Raw genomic sequence first — 13,107 nt, 5'->3', positions numbered from 1 at the left:
GGGGGGGGTTTGGTCTATAGCCCCTAAGGGAGGTAGAGAAAGAGAGAGGTGGGGGGGCAGGAAACGGTGGCGTCTGGAATTGATTTGAGGCTAAAGGAAAAATAAAATACTTCAGATTCTTAAAGGCTCAGGGAGCAGGGACAGACGACCACAAAGAAATGAAGGAAGTTAGGAGAGAGGGAGAATGAGAGAGGCCACATAACCACAAGAAAAAAAAAGAAAAGAAGAATGAGGCTATAAAGCAAACATAAAGAAGGATTTATACTACTGCATTAAAGTCTGTGAGGTCGCCACGAGTACATTGTGGCCGAATCTTAGGTGTACTCAAAAATGCAACAACAGAGAATGTGATTCTTCTTGCTTTGGCCAGTTTGTATTTCTTTGTGTCCAATGCTGGTTATAGACTGGTGACAGAGAAAGCAGCCTTAGAGGACTGATCATAAGGACAGGCAGATGACTTTATATTCAAGGCATGAGGTTCTCTCAAATCACAGCTGGGGCGCCAGTTTTGCAGCAGTGCCAGTCAATGAATGGAGCCATATGCAAGAATATTAATTAGTCACTTTGTCATAGTTACCTGCAGAACAGCTGCATCAGCATGCAGAAGTAAAATTCAAGTTTAGAGCAGGAATGAAATAAGAAATTACCCAAAGGGAAAATAGGAAAATAGATAATAAGAAGGACAGAGAAGAAGGAATGGAAAGTATAGCTGCCACATTGGAGAACTGGAGTGAAGGGAAGGCTGAGGAAAAAGGGAGTAGAGAAATGATTAACAGGAGGTATGGAGGATATCTTGAGATGCTGCTGCAGTGGCTTGTGATTCACTTTAAAACCTGTTTCACAGCACAGCTGTGGAATTGTTTACTTTCTATCCCATTTCAACAGCCACATCCAGCTTTGCACTGTGACAGCTACTGTGGTCCTCACACATGTAAGAAAGTTTATTTACAAGAGGATCCAAACCAAGCTGAAACACTAACTCTGCACAATAGTAAACACTGACGCATAAGTCAAAGAAATACACAGAAATTAGATCTCATATGGTCATCGTGAAACACCAAAAAAAAAAAAAAAAAATGTGAGCACAAAGTCCTCAAAAGTCCTCTTGAAGTCTAAGACAGAAGCTTAAGTAGGGGAGGAAAAATGAGAATAACCCTGTCTGTCTTTTGAGCCATGGCAAATATCTTCAATAATGACTTAATAATAGTTACTGTATATTTCAAAGGTTTGTGTTTACATAGTGTTGAGAGGACCATCTTACTTTTACAGTAATAGGCCAAAGGTTAAAGAATGAAGTGAATCAACAAAATTCCTTTAAAACAATCACAAATGTGTGTGTGTGTATTGTGTGTATTGTCTGTAATGTGTAAATCACATTATATTAGCAATTCAATCAATCTTCAATGTTTCTCCATTGTAAGCTGTGAAAACTGTAAGTAACTACGCTGTGGAGCGACAGTGAATGTACCATTAACCGGTCAGCATGAAGCTTGTTCATCTTATTAGCAAAGCTCGTTAAACCGACCACAACAATGATAAGCACTGTTGTGTATTATTGGCCCCATGCAACACTTACACAGCTGCCAAAATGCCACAGATGGAGAAGAAAAAGTAAGGTAAAAATAATTTATGGCACCCTTAAGTCCACAACAGACAAGTGAAATTGTGAGAAGACAAATAATGGAAGATTTTGATAGAGAGATGAATAGATCAACTGAAATTTCAAAGCAATAGGGGGGAAAAGAGGAAGAAAGAGAGCAACAGAGAGGGATTTGTGTCCAGCTAGGTTAGCTATGTGTGTTCATGCTTTAGCGAGCTCAGCGAGTCTGTTCCAACATGATGAATGGAGACTAAAGATATTAGAATATGAGACAGAACGAGAGAGAGAGATATCAAAGGGAGGCTGAGAGGATAGGAGGTAGAAAGCCTCTTTTTTTTCCATTCTTCCCCATAGAGAAATGAGAGAGTTAATCTCAGGGGCTTACATTTGTTTTTTTCTCTCTCTATCTCTCTGTATTTCAGTATCTCTGCCTTTTGACATTCTCACTGCTCCTTCCTGATCTTCACTTTCCTCCCTATCATTCTCTCATGTTTTTCTACTCTAACGTTGCTGTTAACCATCATCCATATTTGCATCTCCTCTTCTTTCCCCTCCATGTCCCTCTCTTGTTGAATTCCCTCTGTCCCGAATCCCCATCTCTCCCCTCCATCCCTCTGATTCCTTGCAGGGTTTATGGGTTTATGATGCATGGTAATCTCACCACAAACACATTTATCTGCTCATTCTTTCTCTTTCTTTCTCTCTCTTTATTTTTTCTTTTTGCTCAGCAGGGCTGTGAGCTGTGTGATGATGCTTATAGGATATTTACATTTGATTGGTGGATATGCAACAGAGTGAAATGTATTGACAGAAGAATAGAAGGGGGCAGAACAGAACAAAACAGAGCAATGAAATGCAGAACAGAACAGAATAAGGAAGGAGACTGAACAAGACGAAACAGAGCAGTGAATACAAATTCAGCGCACAACACTACAGACAAAGGCCAATGCAGAGCAGAATTGAAATGAAATCCATCCAAGGCCTTCATCCAGGGATAAGGAAAAAAGTGTCATCTGACCTTTCAAAATGAAAAAGAAAAAAAATCTATATCTATCTATCTATCTATCTATCTATCTATCTATCTATCTATCTATCTATCTATCTATCTATCTATCTATCTATCTATCTATCTATCTATCTATCTATCTGTCTATCTATCTGTAATGGTTTATCTATGTAAACAAAGCTATAAAGGGATCACATTTGGGTCAATGACTATTGTTTTTCTACTTCAAATCCAGTGCAGGTGGCTTTGTGGCGGTAGGCTTGGTTGATCAAGCCAAACCTGTAATCTCATATTGGAGGATAACTCCATATCTTGCATAATTTTTACCCCCAAAAAGCAATTTCCATCCATTCTGAAATGCCATTTTCTCCTGACAGTAGATCCCCTAAGCTTTTGAATTAAACATTGTTACCTGATTTGTCTCCTCAATGTTCCCAAAGGTCTGATGATTACATCCTCACCTGTGTAGCCGTATTACAGTATAAGCAAACATCTTTGACACATTTTTACAAAAAATATTGCTACGGCAGAGACGAGCCTCCCGTTGCCCCTAGATAAGATTTTATAGTTTGCTTTTCAAATGTAACTGACGTCAGGTATCTCTGCTTCTCTGGCCACATGAACTGAAAAATGTAACTTCAACAGAGAAAGAAAACAGAATTTCAAACATCAGCGAATCACTCTAGCTGTCATTGTGGGACAGACACAGATGCACTGTTGTGTAACGGCATCCTTCTGACGCCTTTAAAATCACACAGTGAGGTGGAAATATGCCAGCTTTGTTTGGTTCAGTGTAAACAAGCAAAGGCGGCACAATGGAGGATCTTCTTAATGGCAGTCTAGTGGGATCTCAGTGTAAAGAAGGCTTTACTACAAATGTACCACAGACATGCAGGGCTGGTAAACTTGAGTGTTTACTGGCATTTCAGGATTCCTGGGTATAGAAGTTCACATTTTCCAGTTACACTTTAGCCATTTGAATTCCTGAAGGTGCGTAGTGAATAAAAAGGCAGAAAAATGTCAATGACATTCAATTGTAAATTTTAATTTATTACCAGTGTTAGCGCTGTCAGAGGAAGGTTTTTCAAATTGGTAGATATTTTGTGAAATGAGACTGCAATTATGCCATTTTGTAAGTGCATCAATTCACACAGTAGTTCCATCATCGCTCTTAGTGTGCCATCCAGAAAAAAACCCTTCGATTTTCTGTGCAATTGAAAATGATCTAAAGCTGAAAGACTGTCTCCAAACTTTCAGATATACAGTACCTCACTAATTCTTAGGCATTACGCTGAGACTCTTATTCAGAATAGCAAAAGGCTGAGTGCAAGGTCACTATAAGCTTAAACCACTACATTTCAGACATGATTCAAAAGAAATATCTAAAGAAAGGGGTGAAAGCATCAAAGCCACTGTCAATGCCCAGACAGCATTTGTAGTGACATGCTTTCGTCACCCTCGAATGATCTTAGAGAAGCGATGGCAGCATGAGCCAGCAAGAAAACAGTCGCTCTTGTCCTTGAAGGTTTCATTAAAGGATTGATGTTTCAAAGATGCTCGGTATGTTGCTCCTTATCGTGTTCATTTTCATACATACATCTATCCATCTGCCATCATCATCACTTATCTCCACTTATATGCCTTGTTCTTCTTCTTAAATGGCAAGACAAACAACTCCAACCACAGATACACAAGCATCGATGGGGGTGGAGTAAAATCTGTAACTGAGTTATAAACAGATCTCTCTCTCAAAGCAGGTGGTCAGAATAATATTTTAGATTTGTGGGAGGTGGCGGTGTTGCTATGTCCCGCTATGTTGCTACCAGCATCCAAGAGAAACCTTGAATGAACCTTGAAGCTGAGCAAGGTTTTTTTGGGTTACTGACACTTTTTGGCATCTCAAACTATCACTGATGCCACTCATTGGATCTCTGCAATCATTGCATGGTAGCTGTTTGTATTTGTGCGTGGGTGGGAAAGGGCATTCTCTTTAAAACTCTCTCCAGTTTTTCCAGAGTATTTTATTGATGTGTGCTTTTCTATATCTAGCTTTCAATCAGTAAGACTTGTAGGTAATCAATACTGGTAGAGGGCATTAAAACTCACTCAGTGTGTATTTGTGTAAATCCCTGGAAAAAGAATCTTCTCCTCCCTAATTCCTGCTCCTTATCTATCCTCCCAGACACCCATCAGTGTCACATGTTTAAAGCTATATGAGCCTGATAGTTAATGAGTTTTAACAGCATTTTTCTAGTCTACACTTTTGAGAAAGGCTTATCAGCACTGTCTTGCACCCTCCCCTGATTTTACGTGTTAATACTGTATAGGAAACAGCTGCACTTAGCATTTTCTGCTTGTTGTGTTAACATTCACTGTTGCATCTACATTTGTAATGTTTTGCAAATGTCAGACATTTTTCTTTAGGTCAAGGACATCAGTTCTTACTTCCAGTGTGACATTAAATGGAGCTTGAACTTTAAACTGGTTTCCTTTAAAGAACAACTTCCATTAAATGATCAGTGTTTCAAAGACTCCTGATATCTAGCTTCTTGCCCCTTTTGATGATGGACCCATCTATTTACAATCGCAGCAAAGTCTATACATGTTGAAATTATGTTTTCTCATTCTTAAGTAGCTACACAATCACCCAATAATTATGATGCTCCAGAATTTATAAATCACATTCACTGTTTAATTCTTCTGTGCTCCAGACCAGGAATACCCAGAAATGCACAAGCAATGAAGCACAAATGCAGAAAGAAGCAATTGTGATCTGACTGACCCACTTTTTGAGTGTCTTATACACAACAGATCAGATCATTAGTCGATCAGAAAACAGGGTTTTTGAGTTGGCTTGTTGATTTGAATTGGCATAAACCTCCGGCAGAGGCACAGTGTGCTTTCAGGGGAATTCTCACTTCAGTATCTCATTTTGGAATCGTTATACTGCAGCTACACTTAATCTGCAATAATGCTGCTGTAAGCATTACACTCGCTGTAGTTAATAAATGCAAAATCAGCACGCAAGTAAAGTAAATGCACTATATACATGATCTGCATGTAAACAAACTGTTGCATAGCAGCAGCAGCAGAGCTTTTCATGTGAAGTTACCTTACACTGGAGAGAAGTGTGAACTAACTTTTGAGTGATTACAGTTGTGTGTCTCACTGGACCTACAGTAAGTTACAGTAATGACTGTGCAGCTAAAGTTTGCAATTCTGCCGCCAGACAAAATTAAGTCTACCAAGCCTTAAGCCTTTGGCTGAGGAATAGCTCTGTGGCTGAACTTCCTGTAAACTGAAATAGGGCGTCATTTATAAACTACATATAATAAAAAACACAAGGGAAGGGAGAGAATGGATGCTAGTCCTAATATCCTCCTGTTGTCTCTGTGTGTGACACTGGCATAGACTCAAATAACTGATAATGCTAGCCTAGGGCTGCCACATGCATATATGTACCGCCACATAAGCAGGGAAGAGACTACTTTGAGAGGGAGAGCGAGCGAGAGGGATGATGTGACTTGAGACTGGTTAAGATAAGCATTTTTTTCCCTTTTCTTACTGTTTTTCTACAAAGCTAAAATATAAACACACACACAGAATTTCTTTGTGAGTTTGCCTGTCACTGAGTTGTCACAGTGACAGAGGAGGTCATCTGGATGAATGCCTCCTATTATGGGATATATGCTCAGATCCTTGTTTGGAGGTCAAAAGGTTAAACATCCAATCAGCACACAGTGCATCTAAACCCTTTGAAACCATGAATCATAATAAGTTACCAGAGGAATCAATAGATGTCAATCAAGACACATTTCATAGGCAGCCACAAAGCATAATCCAGGCAAAACCAAATGGAGCTTAAGTCTTCATTTATGTCTGACTGATAAGAGTTTTTCAAGGACAACATTTAAGCCTCCAATTACTGATACTTTGAGTGTATTCTATATCTAAAATTATAGCTATTCTCATCACAAGTTTTTCCGACACATAAACGGATGGATGGATGCATAGGTAGATAGATGGGAGTGAAGACAGAGTAATGATAATGTCCGTGCGTTAAATCTACTTAAATTGTCATAATCAACACACCAAATTACCGGTTTCCTGTATACAAACAGCATACTGTCCAATTTCACGATGAATACATAATTAATTTAAGTTAATCATCAGTGTTCTCACATCAGATGTGAATGAAACTCAATGGCAAATTGTGTCCTCATAAGAAAACCAATGTATTGACCTAACCCTGCGAAAAGACATGATATTACATCAAGAACATTACAACCAGTCACAGATGAAGCAAATAACATTGATTATCTTGTGTCAACAGCGGATGTCAAGGTCTTGGATATATTAGAGAAAGTAAACAGTCAGTTCTAGTAGTTGGTGTGTTGGATGGAGAAATGGCCAAGTGTAAAGACCTGAGAGACAAAGTCCAGATCATTATGGCCATTTGACTGGGTCGCATCTCAGAAACTGGAAGGCTTTTAGGGTGCTCCCAGTCAGCAGTGGTGCACCAATGATGTGCAAGGGAAATTAATAATATCCCATCTTGTCCAAACCAATGGATGGACTACTGTGGCACAGTTTAATGAGGCTTATTGGAAGAAATTTCCATGTTGTCACACACTACAGTTTGTTGCTGTGGTTCCTGTCTGACCTACTGTCTGTAAGTCTTTCTACCTATTTGTGTCTTTCCACTTTCCAGGGTGCAGTTGAAGGATTAGACTATGCTGTTCTGAAATCGGCTAGTCAGCCTGCCAGCCACTGATAAGCCCACTCAGGATCGATTAGATCTGCCTTTAATCTATTCAACTTTTTCCAGGCGAAAGGAAAAAATGCTTAGTATGGGAGATGTGAGGTTCGCGATACGGTGACTTTGGGAACATGTGCCTAGAGGGCAAATGCATTGTAGGCCACATTTTTAGGCATGAGATCATATTAAATATGCATTTTTACAAGTCCTCTTTAACAAGCTGCTGTAGGCAAATACAAGCTAAACAATTCTGAATAGTTTTCTATTAACCATGAAGGACAGAGATCATTACTAAAAGAGATGGAGGCAAAACAGAAAAATTACTTAAAGAAAGCAAGAAAGAAAGAAATGGAGATAAAGCTTTTAAAACCAGTGTGCTTTCACCCATCACTCTCACTTGCTTTGTATCTCTCTGAAAGAGAGGGAGTAAGTTTAACAGAATGCTAAACAGCCTAACGGGGCCTGATGTGTCAATGCCAATTCACAGACCTTTTGATTCCATACACATTCGCACCATAGGAAAAAAAAGCAGAACGCACCTTTAGCTCATTACTGGTGTCGGATACGATGAGGGTTTTCTCCTCTGCTCAGAGACACAGATATGCCTGAAAGAAAGAGGAGGGGGACAGAGGGAATTTGCATTAATCACATGTAAGAACCACCATTTATTGAATAGGAAAGGGTTCGAAGACACTGTACTTTATGTAATTATAGATATGTGTATGATGTAATTAGATATATTTTAATTAAATGTACAGTGTATCTCATAATGTTTGCATGTAATTATACAGGAGAGTAGGACAGATGTGTAGCTTGTTTAGGTCAGAATGTTCATAAAGAAAAAAAGTAAAACAAAACAAAACAAGTGTGTGTGTGTGTGTGTGTGTGTGTGTGTGTGTATATAATGCCTAGAAAGCTGAGAGAGCATAAATCAAACTACTTAAAATAGTCTCTTATGCTAATTTAAACATGAGCAACTTCACAAACAAACCTCTTGTAACACTGTCAGATACTCCTTTAATCTTCTTCCTTAAGCTCTGATAATGAATTAAGTTTAAAAAAATGTTTTCAATCCACTAAACAACTACATCAACAAAGGCAGCAGCAGGCTGCTGGCATTCCAGCGGAGATACTGTAGGGATTTGAGATTTTCAGTCACTGTTCATATTGCCCTCACTGTCTTCCCAAATTTATTGCATTTCACTCACTCACATCAAAACAACTGCACTGTAGTTAGGCATGACTGGAACAAGTAAAATATGAATAAAAGATCTTTAATTCATGTGTTGACCTCACCAGCCACTGTTTTAAATTCACCAGGCTACTTACTGCGATGTTTCTTTTAATGTCTGGGTCAGAGCCCAAAGGTAGGACGATTGAACATTAGAATTGGTCACGAAGGGTTTTGAGGAAATTCATAATAGAACCTGCTTTCCCTGTCTTTGTGTTACCATTGCATTCCCATTTCACCTGAGATGTTATCAGGGCAGGAAAATGAACAGGACATGCTCTCGCCTCCATCAGTAACTACTAGTGAGAAGCCCTTGAGCAAGCTACTTAACCCTGGCCTGTCTCAGTGGAGCGACTCACAGTGGTGGTGCTGTGTGGCTGTACAGGGCAGCTCCCCTGCGAAAGTGTGGAGCAGAGAATTTCAGAAAATGAAATTTGTGATTTTTCACAAACCTTCACTGGGTGACACAGAAGAAAGCTGTCTAGTAACATGAGATTTTCTAAAATAAGTGTTCCCTTCCATCTAGCAATTATGTGGGTGTGATGGTACATGAGTGAGGAAAAGAGGAAAAATGCTGTGAGGGAGATATTTCATAATGTTGTAATGGCTAAATATCAAAAGGCCAAAAACTGACTTTATCTTCGGCACCACATTTCTTATATCCACATCTTCCTAATTGTTCAATGAAAGATCCCACAGCTTGAAGGACCAAGACTCTGCAATAATTAACCTCCCTGTTATTTTTTACAGCAACTAAAAAGCACAAGTACTTTTAGTGGAAAAGAATTATGTAAGACATTTAATGTCTGTTTATATATATATATATATTATTTTATTTTCCCATTTTTTACCAGAATGGGATTTTTTTTCCTTTTTTACATTTTCACAACTAAAATTTTTGATATCTTTAATACTACCATATCTAGGACATTTAGACAAAACATATCTGTTAGGTTTAATTACTTTCAACCTCTCTCAACCTCATAAAATTTTCTCTCGAAAATTGTATGTAGACACATTTGCAAAGAAGTTTTCCAGAGATTGGAACAATGCTGAAGAAGTCTGAAGAGTGACAGCGGCAGTGCAATGACACTTACAGCAACATCAACATTGGCATGGTTTTCAGCACAACTGAAAATGCCACAGATATCTTCATCATCAGCAGAGCATTATGACAAGTCATCATTATTCAGTCCCTCCAGTTTTTTTTACACCAATCATCATCATACTATCATTATATTCATGTAGCAGATTGGCCTGATTTGCATGCAGGGAACACTGCCTCCTTTCACCTTGTTAAAGAAGAAAAAATGGATTTTTATCAGAGTATCTGTAGCAATGCGTGCTGACACAGCACATGTCGAGAATAGCAACAGCGTACTACGTTACCCATAACTACACCTCAGATGTTATTAAAAAAATTAGGCCTATTTTTTTTAAGCCCAATGCTAATCATTATTCTATGATATTAGCAATGATGCTGTGGAATTATACCACTCATCATTGTGCTATTGTTATTATCATTGTGCAGCTACAGTAAATCTGCCCGCTTTGTATGCAGAGGCGATTGAGCTCATTCCAACCAGAAAATGACAGCTTGTTATGTGAGAGAAAATGGATTTCACCGTGTTGTGGTATTGCAAGGGACCCTGAGACAATCCTGTCAATACTATAAAGCACTGTCTAAATTGGTTCTCATATGAAATGTGCAATGCATGAATAAAGAACTATTGATTGGTTCGGCCACTTTCAACAACTCTGTTGCGTGCATGTTTCACTGCATGCACACAGGCTTCCAAAATGTGATAATATTTTGTATTGATTTCTTTTGATGATTTGCGTTCATGTGTGAAGAGTGGTTTTCCTCATGGTAAACATGCGGAGGACCTGCAGATATAATGTTTTGTTTCTGCAATGAATAACAATTGAGAGAAAATATTTGCAATATTTGATGATGTATGACTTTACTCCATCATAGTACTGTGCGTACAGATTGCTGTTTTGGCTATAATAAACATAAACTACATTGTCTGTGGTGTGCTTCCGTAATAAGACTGTTCAGTGCATCATAATGTCATACACTGAAAACACTGCATAGCCGTGCCTTGTTGTACTCTCTACTTCACAACAAGCATCCAGAGGCGAAACACCAGCACTTAGTGTTCAGCTTTCATTTCATGATGCAAGAAATTGAATATTTCTGTTGTATTGTGATATGTTGTTGTATGAGTGCTGTTCTGTTCGACAGAAGAATCAAAGAAAGGTATACAATGATATGGCCTGCAGCTGCCAGGAACAAGGTCATTTCAGGATACAAACATCACTGCAGAAAATAATCTGAATTTCTTTGATTTTTTTGGACTAGTCTGCAAATGTTCTAGGCAAGTCAACCTGCTCAAACATGTAGACACACGCATATGCACAATATTCGCACATTTCATGTACACATGCAAATAGACAGCTTGAAATCCAGCCATTAGTTTTGTGTCTGTCATTAGCTAAATGGCCTGAAGCTGGAGTGAGACCAGAATAATTATTCTGATTATAGTCCTCTATCTGAGCCCTATCCAAGCACATTACGCTCTTCCGGATTAAAATCTGATGTTTCATCTAGTTTCTAAATCAAGATACTAGGATTTATTTTATGATAGCAGCCAATTGCAATCTCAACATTACCACTAAAACTGGAGAAGATATGTTTTTTTTCCTGTCCTACAGTTAGACTCTTCACTACTGATATCTGGCTTCATAGGGCACTACAACACAGGACCTTTATATAGCGAACTACATCCAAGGCCCCTCAAGTCATCCTTTAAGAGACATTTAGCCTCAGCAGACCTTCTTGACAATAATGAACGGTTATAGGGTGGCGGTTGTCATTGAGGACTCACCTAGAAGAAAAATAACAATCTTTTCCTTGCCAGCACTAATTGATCTCAACAGTTCAATATGCACCACCTGATAGCTGAATATGACCCTTTGCAGATGAGAAAATCTTATTTGTGTGGCTCCTTTTCACAAATGAAGGGTGACTGCAGCTTCCTGGAATTCTATGTGATGTGTAATCTAATTCATAAATTATACATTTGATAGCAAGCAGCCTAAAACACCCAATATATGTAATCATAATATCTTGTGTCATTGAATTGGTGTTTAATCAAGAAAGTGATTATATGCATGAATATGAGAGTGAATATGGGCTTGTAACTGTAAGCACGTGTTCATGAGTTTGATGCTCTCAGTGCGACTGTGGTGAAATCATGCAAGCAGAATTTGATAGCGGCTTTGAGGATCAGCACAGTGGGCGCAGCTGGTAGCTACACACACACACACACGGACATACTTTTACTTCTATCTTTGTGAGGACACCCTGACATATTGCATTCCCTAGCCCCTTATCCTAACCCTTTAATCATCACGGCTGAATGCCTAACCCTAACCTAAACCTTATTCTAACCTCAACCCTAAAACCAAGTCTTAACCGTCAAACAGCCCTTTAATGTTGTGAGGACCAGTCAGAATGTCCTCACAAAGATACAAGTACACACACACACACACACATGCACACACCTAGCCTATATTACCTGGCAGGGACTGGTGGACCCTGGCTGTGTCAGTATTACCCAAGAGCCAGTATGCCTTCACAGGTGCATACACACATAGACACAAGCACATTTCAGTGCTTGAACGTATACAAACTGCTTTAGTGTTACCATGTAGTGCGCCATCAACACACACACACACACACACACACACACACACATTGTTCAGTTGCTTAAATTTCCTTGCATGATTTTCACACCCACTATCACAGTCACAAGCATTGTAGGAAAAAAAAAGGACACTTCCGAATGGGCAATGCAATGTGTCAGGAATCTGTGCGACCTGTCTAAATTTGGCCCCAGTCTGTAAAATAAACTACGTGACTCCTCTTTATCTACACTCTGTAAACTTATTTTTGGTGCACAATTCCTTTCATATATTTTATCTTCAGGCAAGCATCCTCCTCTAACTCTCCCCCTCTTCTTCCTCCTCCTCCTCCTCCTCCTCATCCTCATCCTCCTCCTCCTCCTCCTCCTCTTGCTCTCTGACTCATTGCTGGGTCTAAAATAAAATGCTACACAGGAGATGCAGGTGCAAGTGGCGGGCAGTTATTTTACAGGGGATTGGCTGGTAACTATAGGCCTATTTTTTATCCTCGAGCTCAGACGCCCTGCTCCCACAATAGCGCTACTCCTACAACATTTGCTCTAGACAGCTGAGTATTTTTCCACTTCCTCATCTAAACACATAAGTCTGCTTTTCTGTCAGATGCGCTGAAATAGCACTATGTGGTTAGATAAGCCGAAAAGATAGAAGTCACCCTGATTTTTTTCTTCATCTCCGGTGGCTAGCAGCAACTTTCTGTCTACCCTTGAAAACTAGTTTTCAGTTTCTTTATTTTATTGAGAATGTGACAGTCTGAAATACACTTAGGATAAAACATGTTACTTTAGGCCTTACAGTAGCTG

The 13,107-nt window shown here is 39.1% G+C and overlaps 1 protein-coding gene across 1 annotated transcript in view; it reads right to left on the bottom strand.

Moving 5' to 3' along the window:
- Positions 1-13,107, bottom strand: part of cdh11 (cadherin 11, type 2, OB-cadherin (osteoblast)) — an 82,588-nt gene that overhangs the window by 37,472 nt on the left and 32,009 nt on the right. The window contains exon 2 of the mRNA XM_023393502.2: positions 7,905-7,970. The gene's annotated coding sequence lies outside the window, so the exon portion shown is untranslated. The remainder of the gene's footprint in view (positions 1-7,904; positions 7,971-13,107) is intronic.

This window comes from Seriola lalandi, unplaced genomic scaffold (genome assembly GCF_002814215.2).
Source record: "Seriola lalandi dorsalis isolate HSWRI2012SDOR001 ecotype SW California unplaced genomic scaffold, Sedor1 jcf7180002054937, whole genome shotgun sequence".
In the NCBI taxonomy this organism is placed as follows: domain Eukaryota; kingdom Metazoa; phylum Chordata; class Actinopteri; order Carangiformes; family Carangidae; genus Seriola; species Seriola lalandi.
Note: the sequence above shows the minus strand (reverse complement) of the source record. Positions and strands in the feature narration are given on the sequence as shown.